At 50.4% G+C, this 16,674-nt stretch overlaps 2 long non-coding RNA genes across 2 annotated transcripts; both read right to left on the bottom strand.

Annotated features, from left to right (window-relative positions):
• Positions 1 to 203: 203 nt before the first annotated feature.
• LOC113937008 lies at positions 204 to 4,170 on the bottom strand. The gene is made up of 4 exons (XR_003524451.2): positions 3,181 to 4,170; positions 2,199 to 2,314; positions 1,879 to 2,008; positions 204 to 850 (listed from the first exon to the last, which is right to left on the bottom strand). It is a non-coding gene; the product is annotated as an uncharacterized LOC113937008 (long non-coding RNA).
• A 2,516-nt stretch (positions 4,171 to 6,686) lies between these two features.
• On the bottom strand, positions 6,687 to 15,269 carry LOC113937009. Its single transcript, XR_003524453.1, has 4 exons — positions 15,222 to 15,269; positions 11,626 to 11,711; positions 9,894 to 9,988; positions 6,687 to 7,108 (listed from the first exon to the last, which is right to left on the bottom strand). It is a non-coding gene; the product is annotated as an uncharacterized LOC113937009 (long non-coding RNA).
• Between the last annotated feature and the right edge of the window lie 1,405 nt (positions 15,270 to 16,674).

Raw genomic sequence — 16,674 nt, forward strand, 5'->3', positions numbered from 1 at the left:
GCAACCCCACCTGCCCAACAACCAGAGAGAAGGAAGAGGGTTCTTTTTTTTTTTTTTCTTTAAGGTTTTATTTATTTATCTGACAGAGAGAGACACAACGAGAGAGGGAGCACAGCAGGGGGAGTGGGAGAGGGAGAAGTAGGCTTCCCGCGGAGCAGGGAGCCCAACGCGGGGCTCGATCCCAGGACCCTGGGATCATGACCTGAGCCGAAGGCAGACGCTTAACGACTGAGCCACCCAGGCGCCCCAGAAAGAGGGCTCTTTTGATGGGAACACCCCCACCTCCCATCCCCAGGCCCAGAACGAGTGGCTGTGGGAGGCAAGTGTGGGAGAAGAAGAAAAACAGCCAAACTCAGAGCCCTGCCACATCAGTAGCCTCCTGAGGATTAATAATTATTAAGTTATTCATAAAGATTAATCTGGATCCCTCCTAAGAGCTCCAGAGGAGGCTGGCTCCTAGCATCCACTAGCTCCTGCCCACTAGCCCGGGGACCAAGTGGTCCCGCCTCATCTCCTGGGGCCTCTGGCCTCAGAAGCAGACCTGGGTTTGAATCCTACCCTGCCACTTTGTGGCTAAGACACCTTGAGCAGGCCTGCCCCTTTCACCCAGGATTGAGTGAGCATTGCACGCGAGCCATTTGCAAAGTGCCCGGGCAGATGGACGCTCTGTGAGTGTTTGCTGAGTCTCACAGGGAAGGCCCGAGGCTGGAGCCTTGCAGAAGCCTGAGCCATGAGTCAGGGCCACACAAGCTGAGGAATGGGAGAGTCACAGTACATCAGTTGACACGGAAGCTACATGGGACTTCCTTCTGCTCGTTGATGATGGCGGCCAGTGCTGAGCCAGTAACACCTAAAATGGACACACACACACACAGACACACACAGACACACACACTCACGGTGCCTGGGTTTCAGAGCCCAGAGCCCATTCCCGGCCCAAGACCATCATCCCCACTCTGCCCTATTTCACTTTTCTTCTGATGGTCTCAGAACCTCCCCTTCAGAGGTTCTCAGCAAGTTTATATTTGGGAATGATTGTAACGTAATTTGATACGTAATTAGGGCAGAATAGAAGACTGCGTTTTTAACTACCCATACATCCCCATCTCATTTAAATAATTCCTAATATATCCAAGCAGGCTGCCTCACGCGGCACTGATGTGTACTGAGCTGAGGATAATGAAATAAGGGATGGGAGAGGGGAAATGCTATTTCAGAGTCCGAAGATCACCAATTAATGACATGAAAAACCGAGAGGGACTCTGTGCACTTCATGTCCCCTGTGCAAGGCACAAACGCAGACCCCTCCCAGGCCCCCCGTCCAGCTCCCCCAAGGCAATTCCAAGAAGCCAGGGGGACAAGGAGGGCGGGAGCGTGGCAGGGGCAGTCCCGAGGGGAACAGAGCTGGTGCAAGGACAGCCCCCACCCCCACCCCCAAGATGGCCCTTTTCACATCCCACTGCCCCTCCGCCGCCCTGACCCGGCCCCCCATGCCTCCCCTCACTCTCCACCACACGTGTTTCATGGCAGCACTGAGATCCAGCCAGAGATTCATGGGCCCTGTTCTACTGAAACAAGCCACCCACTCAGCCCACCTGATCATCACAGCCCGTGGCCCTGAAGGACATGGTCCCCATCTGCACTTCCATCCCAGGCCGTAGGCCACTCACGGGGCTCTAACCTCACACGCTCAGGGGCTTTGCACAGGCTTCCCTCTCCCTGGACACTGCCTGGACTCCTCCCCGGCTGGCTCCTGTCCATCCTCAGGTTTCACTTCCATGTCTCCTCCTGGGAGAGGCCTTCCCAGACCCTGTGTCATTCCCTACCCCAGCGCCCCATGTATCAACGTTACAGCACAAACCACAATATGTCACTTACGTGTTCTATTCCCAAGCCCCATGCGGCAGGGACCATGTCATATTTCCGCTGGTGCACGCTGAGCCTAACACAGAGCAAAGCCCAGAATAGGTATCAGCACAAATGCTTTGCGTGTGTTGAATGGATGATTCTATAGGAGAGAGAGGGAGTAAGCGGCATTGGCCCCGCATTCCTGCTTAATGCCCCCCCTCCAACCTCCTCCATCACATGGTTCTCAGAATACCCCACCACCTGACCCCTTAGGGAGGCCTTTCTCTCTGCCACCCAAGACCTCTGCGTTCTCATCACTTGTGCCCCATCAGCAAGCTCTGGGACATTACCATGTGGCTTCTCCAAGTGTGATTACCAAGCCCAGCAAGGTCCCACCAGCATACGGAGAGGCAAGGGGTCTGTGTTGGAGCTGGAATGGGCCAGTGAGCATGGCCTCCGGCAGGAGCTGAGATTGGATCACAGGAGACAGAAGTAACAGCTTGGGGTAGAAGCCCAAGCCGGCCAGGCCTCAGTGGCTGGGCTTTTGGGATGGGCCAAGAGAGGGCTGCTAATGGTCCCATGCTCCTAGCTGTGCTACTCCCTTAACAGAAACAAGAGATCCTCCAGCACCTTTGTACCCCTCCACCCTCAACACATACACACACACACACACACACACACACACACACACACACACACACACACTCCTCTTGTTTTTCCAGGACTGAGACCTCAGCCCACAGTGCTGGGTATGAATTTGGTATCCAGAAAAATACTTGTTCCATCAGCACAGCCCACAGGCCTCCCAAAGGGGAGAATTTGGGGGGATTTCATTTTTCTCCCAAATGGCCTCTTAGCAGCAGATTTGACTCACAGGATGTGGATTAGCATCCTCTCTCTGCAAGAAGCCGGGCACAGGGGATGACCGACCTGTCCCACAAGTCAGGATGGAAAATGGGCCAAAGTGCCCAGGAACACAGCCTTCTCCCCCGTCCTCACTCATCTGCCATCACCCTGGTGCCTGCTCATGCTGGGCTGCAGGGCTGCTGGCAAAGCGTCCTGGGCTGCAAGTTCCCACATGTGCATCCTCCCTGACCTCCCGCTCCGGTCCTCACTAGCCTGGGAATCTTGGCAAGTACCTCTGGGGTCATTAGCTACATTCCTAGACAAACACCAGGGCCCCCCACCCTGGAAGCACCATGCACCTTAGGACAGACTTGCTCCCCACTGCCAGCCCCTCTGTGGACCAGAGAGACCAAAACGTCCAGGACAGGCCCCCTCTTAAACACATGACCCTAAAGACCACCACATTGAACAGTGAACACGTCAGACCTCCTCATCCTGGTTTTTCAGTTCAGAAAACCCGCTCAGCACACGGGGTTTCCTCCAGGCCCCGGGCAGCACGGTGGAGGGCTGGGAGCTCGGACTTGGAAACCAGACCACTTAACTCCAGACCCAAGCTCTCTTGCTCCCTGGCTTTGTGGCCTCAGCTCATCGCCCCCCTCTTTCTTCTGGCTCCTCACTCATAAATGGAGGTAAATGTGTCACCTCCTTCCAAGAGCTGCTTTGAGAACAAATGAATTAATGTTCAAATTAACCTGCAGGTTAATAACCGTCTGTCCTGTTTTGCCCAAAACTATCCCAGATTTGGCACTGAAAGTCCTGCACCCTACAAACCCCTTGCTTCCCAGATAACAAACAGAGGTCGTCACCCTAACTAAATATGTGTGTATATTTATATATAAGGTGCCTGACACGTGGTAAGTACTAAATAATATTACCCAAAAAACCCTGAGCTGGGCACCAGTGACATCACCTGCCAAAACGTGCCCCTGTACCGACTTGCCCAGCCCACCCCCACCTGGGGCAGGCTCACAGATTGATTTGGGGCCAGGCTCCTATTTCAGTGCCTGGAGCAGGCCTCTCCAGGCCCCCGTGTGAGGCAGACCCCTTCCCCTGCTGGCCTGGGACGCCTGGAGGGGTCCCCGCACCCGGAAATGTCCTGTTCTACGGCCCCTCCTCTGGCGTCAGAGTCTTTCTGCTCCGAACAGATGGGCCCCCAGGGGCCGCCCCCGCAGCCTAGGGAAGCCCCAGCCCCTTTCACACGCAGGTAAAACTTTAACCAGAGGCCTTTGGCGGCACACTGGGCCCTGCACTCCCATTCAGGGCATGATAAATAGCTGCTGTCACTGGGACATGAATGCCCATATTGAAGAGCCCTGCTTTCTGTCTCCCTCCCTTTCAGGCTGCCAACTTCTTCTCTCTTAAGCCACCGGGCGTCACTCACATGTCCCCTTCTCCTGAATGCCCCCCAGTCAGAGACCCTTGCTCCCACTGCCCCCCCGCCTCCCACCTGCCCGCCCCTCCCCTCCCCCACCCTCTCCTCCCCTCCTCCTGCTCCCCAAATCCTCTCCTGTCCCATCCCCCTCCTCCAGCCCTGATTCGCCCCATCCCAGGCCCTGGGCCAGGGAAGCTCACACTCTTGCCCCTGTCGTCCACACGGTCACCGCCAGGACAGCTGACCCCAGACACAGGAACTCGCCATCACTGCCCCAACAGCACCGGCACCATGCCTGCAGTCCTAAAGGGAAGGAGGGCAAAACCAAACAGGAAGCCCAAAAAGTAAGTGAGAAGAGAACAGAGTCATAGTGCCCTAACACAAGGGCCTTTACCCCAAATGCCAGGCTCTTATATCCGGCTGAGTCTGGGTTGTGTTTCTCTGGGGGAGAGAAACCATAGACTCCATCAGATTTCCCAAAATGGGCCAAGAATTACAGCTCAGAGGCTCTGCTCATCCCAAGAGGGCCCAGCAGCACTGGAAATCCCACACTAGCTCCACACTGCGGTATCCAAGCCATGCCGTTGAGACAGACAACACCATGTCTGCGGTGCATGCCCGTAGCCGGGAGAAAGGCTGTCTTCTTTGGCAGCAGGAAACGGCCATGCGCTGGCCTATCTTTGTCAGAGCCCTCTTCAGCCCTAACACCCGTCAGTCCAGTAGCTGAGGAGGCTACAGATAGGCTCCACACGTCAGGGGCCACTCAGTGAGCTACCTCATCGGCATGTTAAAGAGAACGGTGTCTTTCATTCAGAAAAGTGCCGCTCATTTCATCACTGAGATGACTTTCAAGAGGCTTCCATTTCAGTGACAAATGGAGCTGCAAGGCACGGGATGTGAGAAGGGCATGGTAACCCCATGTGTGCCAGGGCCCCTCAAGACTACCTTCCAGCTGCGTTTCCACGCCCTGCCCTGGGGACCAGAATGCCAGGGGTTGTCTTGAGACTGTCTGCTTGTTATGAACCCCTGTACACTGTGGGAGATACACGAGGGCACACGTGAAGCATTGCTAAGTCTACTGTTCCCCAGAATTCACACAATGCGGAGGAAAGGGGGAGCTTCCCTCCGCCTCAAATGGGGGAGCTACCCCTGAAGTAAAAGAAGTACCACATAAAGGGAAGCCTGGGCGGCTCAGTCGGTTAAGCTTCCGGCTCTTGTTTTCAGCTCAGGTCATGATCTCAGGGTCGTGAGCTCGAGCCCCATGTCTGGCTCCACACTCAGCATGGAGTCTGCTTGAGAGTCTCTCTCTCTCTCTCTCTCTGCCCCTTCTCCTGTTCACACTCCAAATAAATAAACAAACAAACAAACAAATAAATAAAATCAAAAGAAGAAGAAGAACCACATATGGGCCTACCACCGGACATGGGTGGCCCCTGGTGTCTTCCCAAATACAGAGCTGCGGCAATGAACATAGTCCCACGTTATGCCCTCCGAAATAGACTTCTATGGTCAAATACACTAAGGAAACACAGCTGTTACAACACCTTTCTTAGAGGGCCGAGATGAAGATTACTGATTCAGGGCTCTGAGGAATTCTACAGTAAACAAACTTGATCTGCCCAGGGCTTCCCAAACTCACTCGACAGACTGCCGAGCCCTTTCTTATGCAGAATGACCATAAACATTCCAAAGAAATACACAAGGCACCTTGCCTACCAATAATAACTCTAGGTAAGTGTCATTATTACCCCATTAGACAGATCAAGGTCCTGAGGCTCTAGAAAGTTGAGTGGATTGTCTTAAGTCTCCACAGCCAGCACCTAGCAGAGCTGGGATTTGTCCAACTGCTAAACTAGTTACCTGACCATCTGATTCCTGAGGCACTGTGAGAATGAGTTTATGAGACACAGACACCATCCCCATCAGAAGCAAGGAAAGAAAGGAGCATTTCTGGACTTGGTGCAAGACAGACATTGAACCGGCTCTGCGTCTGGAAAGGAAAAAGGATGAAAGAGGGGAAGACACCACAGTGGATTCTGAATACTGCCGTAATCTCCCCCAAGGAGTCTTGCTTGTGGAGAGTTTCATCAATAGTAGCTGCTTCCGAGCATCTCCCCAGGGGCTGCAGTCTGGACGTTTGCTTGAATTTCATGCATTGGTTTATTTCACCTCCTGATCAGGCCTGAGGGCTGTCAAACATAGACCAGCCTCTCGTACCCACTGCAAAAGAAGCAGACAGAAGGTGAGGAGGTCAGACTCAGAAAAAGCTAGAGGCCAACATCAAGGGGCAGGAGGGCTGGCCTGAACCCAATCTCTGAGGCCCTATGGCAAACAGCTCTCAAGATTTCCACCCATTGAAGGCTCCAGGAAGAGATGCTGAATAGCCTGAGCTAGTCAACATGTGGCATTCTCCTGCCAACTATTATGTGTCCAGGGATGATGGGTACATGACCAAGGTTGGGCCCAATCCCTTTTTCCCTGTGTATTAGCTATCTAATGCTGTGTAACAAATTATTCCAAAACTTACTTTTGGGATAATTAAAACAGCAATAACCATATATTAGGTCTCAAGATTTCTACAGGTCAGGGATTCACAAGTGGCCTGATTGGGACATGCCAGCTCAGGGTATCTTGTGAGATTGAAGCCTCATGTCAACTGAGGCTGTCATCGTCCGAAGGTTTGCCTGGAGCTGGAAGATCTGCTTCCAAGGAGGATCCCTCACGTGCCTGACAGGGTGGTACAGGCTGTTGGTGGGAAGCTTTGGTTCCTCTCCCCGTGGGCCCCTCCACAGAGCTGACTGAGTGTCCTCACAGCATGGCTGCTGGCTTTCCAAAGGGAGCAATCCAAGACACCGAGGAGAGCTGTAATGACCTTTATGACCCAGCCTCAGAAGTCCCACCACCGTTTCCACCGTGTTCCAGTTGTTAGAAACAAGTCACTAAGTCCAACGTTCATCCAAGGATGGGAGGATTAGACCCCACCTTTTAAAGAGAGGAAAGCCAGTAACTTTCTACTCACAGTTCTTCTCTCTCCCTTGATGTATCACTCAGCCTCAGAGATGGAGTCCAGCTCCTTTAGTCGTGTTGTTCCTTGACATAATTAATTCCCCCAGTTTGAATTTGATTTTGTGTTACTTGCAGCCAAAGGCACTCTGACAGACACAGATTTTTAAACAATTATGATGCAATGTGGCAAGCCCATAATCAAGGTATTCATACAGTTTTTCACTGAGACAGCAGGGAAAAAATCCACTAACTCAGCTTGGGGAGGACTGAGAGAGGTAATCCCTGAACTCAGTCATGATTGGGGTGCTGGTATTGCTGATTTTGGGGTTTTGTGCCTTTTTAATTTTGGTTTTATTTTACAACAAGAATTGACTTCTATCTCTAGGCTATGGCCTGAAGATGAAACATTCAGGCATCTCTCTTGATGAGTAGTTCTAGATTTCTGTTACAAAAAGAAATCTCTCATTATTAAAAAAAAAAAAAAATTCTGCTATGTGATTTCAGTATCACATTTCTATACATTAGGGATCTCAACCCTTATGAAAATCAAATATAAAAAGAAGAAAATTTAGCAAACTTGAACCTAAATCAAGAATCACCTCATTATTATTAATGAATAATCACCCTCACATTAATGAATTAACTTTAAAATACCAAGCTTAACTGCTAATTAACCTTCAATCGATGCTTTAAATAAATTTTATTGTGGTTACAAAGTAAAAATATCATTAATAACATAACATTTTCAATATTATAATCTTTCAGATACTGTGATTAATAGAAAGTATTTCTTTAATTTTCCAAGCTTGCTGTTTTTTAAATGATATTAAGCCTGGGGAAGGGAGGGGAGAGCAGAAGGCAGATCATGGACATCTAGCCAGGTCACTCTGACACTGAGCAATGTCCTGAGGTCTGGGCCTGGTGAACACACAGTAGCTACACTGTCCATCAGAAAAACATCTGGTTAGGGCATGTTAGGTTTAGGGCCCAAATAAGCATGCCTGAGTTCTTCTTCATACCTGACCCAGCTGGTCGCATGGCAAGAACCCCAAATCCAGATGAAGTGGAACCAGGCACTCAGCACACATCCTCGTTACCAAGAGACATGAGCAACCCAATTCTTTCTTCTCAAGGGAGAGGACAGGGGGTCCTCCCACAAAATCCTGCATCACAGCCACTTAATGTATTCCTGAGAACTGAGGATCTATGGTTGTCATTACAGAAGAGTTCCCTTCTAAGAAATACTCCCTAGGCCTTATCTTATTACATCTTCATAATGACCCTGAGAGGTAGGTATGGTGGCGACCGTCACTGAGAGCCAATGCCCATGTGTTCCTCTATACTTCTTCCACCCTGGCCGCTAGTTTGGGGTCATTAGACGGAGCTGTAGTCAGTGGACTGGATACCACTCCCAGACCCGAGCCCTAAAACCAAGGTCTGCAAACACTTTCTGCGAAGGGCCAGGTAGTAAACATACAAGGCTTAGCAGGCCCTACGGTCTGTCTTTGATAATAAGTAACCTAATGGGTGTGCCTGTTCCAATAAAACTTTATTTACAAAACCAACCAGAGCCTACATTTGGCTCATGGGTATAGTTTGCCAACCTCTGTCCTAAAACATCCCTCTAAATCCTCATTCTTGCCTGGCTTAATACAAAGGATTCAGCAGAGAGCCTTGGGGAGGCCTTGGGGGATGACAGAGCCACAGAATGGAAGAGCCTAGCTCCCTGAGCCGCTGCCTAACCCAAACTGTACTGTGACTGAAGCAAGAAATAACTTGCATTGTGTTTAAGCCACAGAGATTTGGGGATCATTGGTCGTGCCCTCTTGCATTAATTAACGTGATTAACAAAGTCGGTTTAATTGTTCCATACTTATAATTGTCCAGCTCTTTCTAGCCCAGATAACTGGCTCTGTCCACTTTAGGAAGAGGTTATGATTCCAGCACAGCTCCCCGAGGATAGCCCCAACTATGTGTTAATCCTGAACCGCACGACAGCTTTGCATACACACAACACTGCAGCTGGTCCCACACCACTGGCTGTGGATAACTGCTCCTGTGTGACAGCTAAGAAAGATGAGGCTCCAAGAGAGAAGTGGTCCTCCCTAGTTGACAAAGCAAACAACAGATCCAGGTCTAGGATGACGAACTCATCCAGGCTGGCTGGAACACTCCTGGGTGTAGCCCTGAAAGTCCCGCATCCATCCTGGGCAACAGGGCTGGCTGGTCAGCACCCAAAACTCAAGCACAGGTCTGTCTGACTCCGAAGCCCATCCTCATGGCCTATCAGGAAGGGGGTTTGCAAGAGGCCCAATCCATCTTGACCTGGTCCCCACAGGAGGCCTCAGACACCAGCGCCCAGCCCCAGGTGTGCTAGACCTGGGGGGTCAGGAGGGAGCCATGTCATCTCCTCCCCCCAGGCCTCAGGCCTCTTCCCTGAAGCAGTGAATCAGGCATGAATTTTAAATATACACTAGCTTGAGTGTGGAAGTCAGCCGTGACATCTATAAAATGGCACTAAATCCTGCTTTTATGAGCTCTTGCTACATTCTGCGGAGTGTTTTATCACACTCACTGGAAGTTTACGGAGGAGAGTTAATAACCCAAAAACACGGTGGCCTGTTTGTCTACGGATTGAGCAGTGGGACACCCAGCCCGTGAGGTCGGGGAGCTCTTCCCAGTGGTGCTACAGACACCCACACTTCCGTTTCCCCTGTGCTCGGCTCCACCCCAGGCCCACCCACTCCTTCCTCCTTCCAACCGTCTGTCCATCCATCTGTCCAGCCAGCTGCTCAGGATCCAACCTCAGGACCGGTGCTCAGGTGGTCAGGGAAGGACTCTCGGCAAGGGTGGAACCTGAAGGTTGAGAAGAACTTGCTCGCACCAGAAATGAAGGAAACAGTAACCCAGGGGGAGGGAAGAGCATAGGCAAAGGCCCTGAGTCCTGGGACAGTTCACCCAGGCAGAGAAGGCTTCTGGAGAGGAGAGGGCCGGGACCAATCCTGGAACACCACGGACTAGAAGAGATGGGCGGAGGAGGGAACGTCCTGAAAGGAAACAGAAGTAAACAGTCGGAGACCTGGGAGGGAAAACGAGGCTGGAGAGAACCATGCCTGGTGCAGCAGGGGGTATCTCAAGAAGAGAGAGCTCAGCGGGGTCGGATAGTACCGAAAAGCTGAGTAAGAAAGCCAACACAGGGCTCCCTCGGCTTGGACAATGTCCAAGTCGCAGGCGTCTGCTGAGTGCATACTGTGTGCTGGGTTCTGTGCCGAGTTCCAGGGAAGCAGATAAAATAAAACACAGGGTTTTAAGGAGGGAGAGGGGGGAACAGAGAAATATTCAGATAATTACAGTGACCTGTGTCCGATGCTGTGGGATCCCAGAAGATGTGCAGCTAGCTGGGGAGTTGGGGGTTCTTGTGAGAGAAGGGCACATCTGATTTGGTTTGTGAGGAGCGAATAGGAGTTTACTAGATTGGTAGAGAGACAGGAGAAACATCATGGTCCAGGCCGCAGAGGCCTATGTTGAGGAATGCAGGGAGGTCCCTTACCCTGGGAGAGTGGGGGAGATGAGGCTGGGGTGCAGGGGAGGCAGTGAAGGACCTCCCAGGCCCTGCCAAGGAGTCCAGGTTTATTCAGGCACAGAGTGGCATGGAGGAAGACAGCATCCGATCTGTACTTTAGAAAATAATCTCGGGGCACCTGGGTGGCTCAATTGGTTAAGCGTCTGACTCTTGATTTCAGTTCAGGTCATGATCTCGGGGTTGTGCGATTGAGCTGCAGACCTGGCTCCGTGCTCAGCTAAGAGTCTGCTGGAGATTCTCTCTCTCCCTCTACTCCTAATCCCACTCACTCACTCGTGCTCTCTCTCTAATAAATAAATAAAATCTTTAAAAAAGAAAAAAAGAAAATAGTCTCTGGCTGTGAGTCCCAGCCCCAGCTTTGACGCTAACGTGCTGAGCAACCTCGGACAAGTCCCTTCCATGCTCTGGGCCTCAGTTTCCCACCTCTGACTGGGGAAATGAGACTGTGCCCTCCCGTCCTTACAATCTGAAGGCTCTGTGGTTATTACAAGAGTCAGCTGTTCTCAGAGTACCCTTTGTATGCAGCCCGTACAAATAAATTCATCACGTGGATTCAAATTTTCAGAGTCATAACTTGCCTTGAGTTTTTGAGAAGTTTTTGCCTAAAAGACTGTTGGGGTCAAGCACACCACCAGCACGTCTAAGAGGCTTTTTCGAAGTTCCTTGGTGAGGATGAGAAGCAAAAACTCCATCGTAGCCCAGGGGAAAGGCTGACATTTGGTGAGATGTCTGTGTTTAAATTCCACCACTTGACATCTGTTTTCAATTAATCTGCCCATGTTAAGAAGGATGCTGCCCAGAGCACAGGATTCAAGCTCCGTTCCAGAGAGGCAGAGGGTTAGTGCAAACCCAGTCCGCCCGCTCCCTCCCACTCCCATCCCCAGGGGCTCCCACATACCCCCAGGATCACCTGGCCTGCGCAGTGCCTGAGGATGGCTCCACTCCCCTCTCTGCAATTTACACTTCAGCAAGACCAGGCAGGACGAGTTTGAAGAACTGAAAGGAAAGCCAAGATCACTGGATATACTGATCAGAGAGTGGCATGGGGTGGGTGGGCAAGCAGGCTGGGGCCAGATCCCGCAAAGCATTGTCGGCTGAAGGAGGGAGTCCCATTTTTCTTCTCAGTCTGGTGGGAAAGGACATGGTCCAGTTTGCATATGTATGAGCTCTCTCCATGCAGAGTGGGTTGTACAGAGGCAAGAGGAGGAGGGGACATCACTTCAAACCACACTGGAAAAGGCAAAGCTATGGAGGCAAGTAAAAAGACAAGCGGTCGCCGGGGCGGGGCCGGGGCGGGGCCGGGGCGGAGGAAGCGAGGAGTGGGTGGAGCACAGAGGGTCCTTAGGGCAGTCCAACTACTCTGTATAATACTGTAAGGATGGATGTGTGTCATTACGTGTCGGTCCAAACCCACAGAACGTACAACACCAACAGTGAACCCTAATGTCAACTACGGTCTTGAGATGATGATGTGTCAGTGGGGGTCCATCAGGTGTAATGAATGTGCCACTGCTGGGGGATGGGCACTAATGGGGGAGGCTGTGCATGCGTGGGGACAGGGGGTCCGTGGGAAATCTCTGTACTTTGCATTCAGTATTTTTGTGAACCTAAAACTGTTCTAAAAAATAAAATTCGTCAGCCTAAAAAAAGTTTTTAAATTAAATTCACCTGTTTCTGTTCCCTTGCTTCAATGTGGCAACAAGGAAATGTAAACCTTCACGCGTGGCTCTCACGGTGTCCCTACAGGCCGCCAGGGAGTTTGAAGGGATGGTGTTACTTACACAGACCCGGGAGTGGTGGTAAATGCAAAAGGAGGAGCCGTATCTGAGGCATGGGTCCGAGGTAGTGCATTCATTGGCAGATCTTGCTGATATGATGGATGGTGGGAATGAGTGAGGGAGAGGGATGCTGGCTGCGATTCTGGCCTGATCACGTGGAGGGATGGCGGTGTCGCTTCCTTGAACGGGAAGACTTAGGGGTGAGAAGACAAGGGCAGGGGAGCCGGGAGTTCCTTCGGGACAAAGTGAGTTTGAGATGCCTCTAGGATGCTGAGTGAAGCTGTTCAGCAGAAACCTGGATGCAGCAGCCTAGTATTCAGAAGCTAGGTCTGGGGAGAAGACCTGAATTTGGAAGCAACCACTTGGAAAAACTAGGTGCCTCCTCTGGGTGGGAATCTCACCCCAGACAGACAGACAGAGGGACAGCAATGTTAGCAAGCCCCCCTCCTCTCTCCATTACGGCAAAGCCTTCTGAACATGCAAATGTTCTCTCTGGCTTTGAATCTTCTCTGTATGTCACCAGCTTTCTCCTTTTCACTGCCCCCACCAGATACACCCCCTTTCTTGGCTCGCCCACCCCCCAAACTCGCCGGGCAAAAACTGTAGCGAAGGTGCCCGTTACAGACAGTCTTCGTCAGAGTGCTGTGGGTCAGGATGTTTGCACAAATGCCTCACAGCATCATTTATCTTGAGGGATGTCAACTCGAAAAATGTTAGTTCATGTCACTGTCGGTGTAAATGCCAAAAATTAGCTTTCTTTCATCAGAAAACGGAATAATTAACTTTGCAACTGTTTCCAAAACTGCTAATTAATGGGTTTTACCCACTTGATTTGTCAGGCTACATCGCGAGCCGAGTAGCGTCTGAGCCCCTGGAGGATTCCTGTCTTCCGCTTCTCTCTGTCCCCAGCAGCCGGAGTTGGAAGAAGTTACAGGTAAACAAGTGAAGAAAAGCAAGGCCAGAGGAAAATGCTGCTAATTTGGAGATGAGCGTTTTCCTTTTCCATTCAAAATTGGTCTCCCCCCTCCCCACTTTCCTCTCCCACGTGACTGTCCCCAGTGGATCTCACAGGGGCAGTGCTCAGCCTTAGTCGATGGGGTCTCCACCCACCTGTCACCCAAACTCAGAGGTCAAATCACTTGCCTTGCACCCTCAACCAAGTTGGTAGGGCGTGGTGGTTAAAGACCTGGGCCCTGGAGGCAGGCAGATGTGGGTTTGAATGCCATGTTGAGTTCCTCCCAGCTGTGCATCCTTAAGCAGGACACTTCCCCTCCTACTACCTCGGTTTCCCCATCTGTACAAAGGGATTCATAGTAGACCTATGTTGTGGGCTTGTTGAAAGCTTAAGGGAGATGACAAATGCACAGTCTTGGGCACAGTACTTCAGGTATAGGAAGTCATCAACAAACAAGGCTCTGAGTACATCTTCTACCTCATTTCCATCTACTGGGCTCCCCTGCCCTCACCTGGACTGTTGCTTCTTGGATGAGGGCCAGCCCATCCCCCACTGGGATTGCCAGAGAAGTGTCCTCACCATGCAAATCTGAGCAAATGTAATGAATTAGATCATTGATCCCGATTCTTACTCCACTATATCAGGATTATACATCCATATCCTTTGCCTTGTAAGTTTGTAGGGCCTCCCACTGTAGATGGAGTGTACTTCCCCACCCCACTGATTTTTGGGGGGTTTTGTTGTTGTTGTTGTTGTTGTTTTACTTACGGTTAAATACACATAAAATTTACCATCTTCTGTTTAGTAGGCTGCTTCAGTATTGGCTGCTAATAGCTTTCACCTCCAGCCTTCTCTGGAGAATTGCCATTGGCTCAACAGGATCTGTCAGCTTGTAGCCAGAGATTGATTGACAAGGGAGGGGTGGATCAAAGGGGCTTAAGGCGGAACCAAGGTGGGAGGTGCGCTTTTGTGCTCCAAAACTCTCCACTGAACCAGGCTGAAGCCTATCTCCAGCTAACATCACATCCTGACTTACATTTCTTCCTCTATTTTATCGTGTTTCCTTAGCTTCCCTTCTCCTGAACGTGGTCCCACAGGAAAACACGTTCCCAATAATCCTAAGCATAATAAATGCTAGTTGTCTTAAGCCACTGAGTTTTGAGGTGTTTTGCTACATGGCCTTATGAACTGATACAGTTAGGGGACACAATAGGTGGAATACCATCCAGCCATTAAAAATGGTGATGGGACTCTGTGTATCGACTCCAGAACAATGACTTGCTCAAAGCAATTTTGCTTGAGAAGAATCCAACACCGTAGTGTATGTACGGCGGTTAAAGAAAATTAGTACATGCGTCCATGGAATATTCAAGTACAGAGAAATGTCCACCAGGGGTTCCAGTGGTCAGCAGAGTCTATCCTTGTGTGGTGGGATTGTGGACACTACATTACTTTTGTCTTTGCACTTATTTTATACCACCTGGTGTTTAAATTGAATTTTCTTTTTTATTTGAATTAAAGTTCTTTAACAACAGCAAAATTACCAACTTAACCATTTTTAACTGTAGAGTTCATTGGTGTTAAGTACATTCACATGGCCGTGCAACAAAACTCCAGAACTCTTTCGAAACTCTTGTAAAACTGAAACTCTACATCATTCAAGCAACCGCTCCCCATTCCTCCTTCTCCCAGCCCCTAGCAACCACTGCTCTATTTTCTGTCTCTGTGAATCTGATTGCTCTAAGTACTTCATATAAGTGGAATCATACATACTTGTCCTTTTGTCACTGGCTTATTTCACTCAGCGTCGCGTCCTCAAGGTTCATCCATGTTGGAGCCTGGGTCGGAATTTCCTTCCTCTTTAGGGCTGAATACTCTTCCTGTTGGGGGTTGGGCTTAGCCATGTGACTTGCTTTGGCCAATGAAATGTTAGCAGAAGGATCGGCTGCATGGAGGATCCTTAAAAATGCTTGCATAGCTTGTCTTGGCTTCCTGTGCTCCAGACCCACAGAGCTGAGGCAGGGCCTCTGATGGTGATTCTCCTGCAATCCCATCCCTGCCCAGAGTCCTCTCTGGGTGCATTAAATGTATACTTCCCAGGGGCGCCTGTGTGGCTCAGTCCGTTGAGCTTCTGCCTTCCACTCAGGTGGTGATGCCAGGGTCCTGGGATCGAGTCCCACGTCGGGCTCTCTGCTCCATGGGGAGCCTATTTCTCCCTCTGCCTCTGCCTGCCATTCCCCCTGCTTGTGCTCTCTCTCTCTTTCTCTCGCTCTCTCTGTCAAATTAATAAATAAATGAAATCTCTTTAAAGAAAAATGGGTGGGGTGCCTGGGTGGCTCAGTTGGTTAAGTGACTGCCTTCAGCTCCGGTCATGATCCCAGAGTCCCAGGATCGGGTCCCCACGTCAGGCTCCCCGCCTGCTTCTCCCTCTGACCCTCCCCCCTCTTGTGCTCTCTCTCTCTCACTCTCTCTCTCAAATAAATAAATAAAATCTTTTTAAAAATGTGTACTTCCAAATAGAGATAGGAGGCTCTTAGCTTAAAAGAGCTCTTTTTTTTTTTTAAAGATTTTATTTATTCATTTGAGAGAGAGACAGCACAAGCAGGGGGAGAGGCAGAGGGAGAGGGAGAAGCAGACTCCCAGCTGAACATGAGCCCGATGTGGGACTCGATTCCAAGACCTGAGCTGAAGGCAGACACAACCATCTGAGCCACCCAAGTGCCCCAAGAGAGCTCTTGATAACCCCTCTTGTCCCAGCCAACGATCTGCCTTCTCCCATCACAAAAATACTACCAGGCAACTAACAGGCTACAAAATAGGAAAGCTCACAGACCAAACTGAGGTGCTCAAATCATGTCATTCGTTAAACCAAATAAGACACAAAGCAAAATAAATAAATATAAATCAAGAATAAAAGACATGAGGTTGGTTGACACATTTGAGATGGGATGTAAGTGAGGAGAATGGCCGAATGGCCCTGGAACCCTGGGGTATGTAATTTTCATATGTCCTGGCTCTTTCCTTTCCACCCCAGCCTGCCCTGCTGCTATGTGGTTCAGAAGACCAGAGCTGTGGTTGGTGCAAGGGCGTCCCACAGATGGAAGCTACCTGGGGTCAATGACACACATACTCTATTAAAGAGACAAGGCAAGTATGTATGTCTAACCAGTGCTGCAGCTTTACCACTCACCTCTGAACAGCCCTTGGTTTCATCCGCCTTTCTTGG

The sequence above is a fragment of the Zalophus californianus genome, chromosome 8 (genome assembly GCF_009762305.2).
Source record: "Zalophus californianus isolate mZalCal1 chromosome 8, mZalCal1.pri.v2, whole genome shotgun sequence".
NCBI lineage: Eukaryota > Metazoa > Chordata > Mammalia > Carnivora > Otariidae > Zalophus > Zalophus californianus.